The sequence below is a fragment of the Kryptolebias marmoratus genome, linkage group LG10, assembly GCF_001649575.2.
Source record: "Kryptolebias marmoratus isolate JLee-2015 linkage group LG10, ASM164957v2, whole genome shotgun sequence".
Classification (NCBI taxonomy): domain Eukaryota; kingdom Metazoa; phylum Chordata; class Actinopteri; order Cyprinodontiformes; family Rivulidae; genus Kryptolebias; species Kryptolebias marmoratus.
In genome coordinates, this window is record NC_051439.1 from 12,442,746 (window position 1) to 12,444,570 (window position 1,825).

Below are 1,825 nucleotides of genomic sequence, written 5' to 3' on the forward strand. Positions count from 1 at the left end.
GGGGGGGGGGATGACTTTTCCAACAGTGTGTTTGGTGTTCTAATAAAAGTCCGACAATGTTAGATTTATACAACCTCTTCCTTTAGGTACCATTGTGCTCCCTGCGATGTAATGAAAGCAGCTCTGTTACTGGAGCAGCTCATTTAAAGTGTTTTACATAGAAATTTCAAAGCTTAAACAAAACTAAAGCTATCTACAGCACCATGCAAAACCATGAATCATCCATCGTTTCTTTAACTTTTGCTTCCAAGAAGCCAGACTGGGTTTTTTCTTATCATTTAAAAGTAGTCTTCATCAGCAGTGGTTCTTAAGACTCGGGCTGCTTTAATCGCTCATTTTCTGCCTACTAGTTTTTAGAGTATATGCAGCATATGTTTAAAGCACTTCACTTTGACCCATGAACCATCCGGTTGTAATAATAGTCCTAAACCCAAGGGATGAACCGGGGTTGTCCGTTTTAAATGGGATTTTGAGGCACTTTGTCACCAGCGGCCGCTCACAAAGACACCGTTGGTTCAACTTCTTCAGTTAAATCGATAAAAAAACCACCAAAGATAACAGCTTGACAGACAGAAAGCAGGAAAATGGGCAAACAAGCAACCAAAGTCCAACAAACAAACAAAAAAGAAAAACTTTAAGCAGAGAAATCAGGGGTGAACCAAAGAGAAAGGGTTCCCAGAACCCCTCTGTGGGTCACACCAAGTCCTGGGATGATCCCCAAACATCAAATTAAACATAAAAACGACAGCTAAAAACCACAACTTTGTCATGAGAGCCACAAAGCATAACAAATAGTTACGATTGTAGTTGTTTAAGAAGCTTTTTTATCAGTTTTTGTTTACTTCAGCAGCCATATTTAGGGTCAGAAGAGCCTTTTTTGTGTGTGGATTACAAGCTGGAGATATCAAATCATTAGTATCTACAAACATTCATAAAACAGGAGCTGATTTTAATTTTATTTTTCTGCGTCAGCTCCACGTCCAGACAAAACAAACACGAGTTTGTTGACCAAAGCAGTAATTTGGAGGTAAATATTTAACTCTTCCCCTCTCGGCAGATCGAGCCTCCCGACTCCGCTCGAGCGACACTTGCAGCTTCAGGGGGACAAAAATAATAATAATAAAAAACACACCTCACTTCTGCCACCTGCACAGGTGAGACAACACACACACGCACGCACACACACACACACACCGAGGTCTGGAAAAGTTCCCCTCTGAGGGCTGAAACGATGGATCCGTGGCACATGACTCCCACCCAGCAGCCCGTCCTGCTCGCCACTTTCAGTTTAGCCCGAGAGCTGATAAGAGTTGTTTTTGCTTATTTGTTTATTTATTTATCTATTCACCCCCCACCTCCCCGGAGTCTTACCGTTTCGCAGAGGGTTTAATGGTCGGCTCAGACCCGGGGGAGCAGACAGGGATGCGTCAGGTGTAGAAGTGAAGGAGGAAACCCGCGAGGAGGACGACTCATGTTGAGTTGCTCGCCTGAAACCCGCCTCTCTCTCTCTCTCTCTCTCTTTCTCTTTCTGCTTTTTAAAAAAAATGTATTTCCCTCTTCCGAACAGCGCTGCTCCGGACAAACGAGCCTCCAGCCCGAGTTCAGCGAGCTTTAAAACGAGCCGAGCGAAGCCCTCCGCGAACTACGGCTCACTTTGGCATGTTTTACATAACAGCATCATCCGCTTTTTATGTTGACGCATCGCGGAGCGAAAACATGGAGTTTCTTAAAGGGCCACGACGGCCCGTCCACATGTCAGCGGCCTGACAGATGGCTCCCGCCCGCTTTAAAGCCCCCTTCCTCCTCCCCCCCCCCCCCCCCCCCC

The 1,825-nt window shown here is 45.5% G+C and overlaps 1 protein-coding gene across 1 annotated transcript in view; it reads right to left on the minus strand.

The window, feature by feature from the left end:
- The window catches only part of bahd1 (bromo adjacent homology domain containing 1), a 28,916-nt gene extending 27,213 nt beyond the window's left edge, over positions 1 to 1,703 (minus strand). Inside the window, exon 1 of the mRNA XM_017417340.3 lies at positions 1,372 to 1,703. The gene's annotated coding sequence lies outside the window, so the exon portion shown is untranslated. The remainder of the gene's footprint in view (positions 1 to 1,371) is intronic.
- Between the last annotated feature and the right edge of the window lie 122 nt (positions 1,704 to 1,825).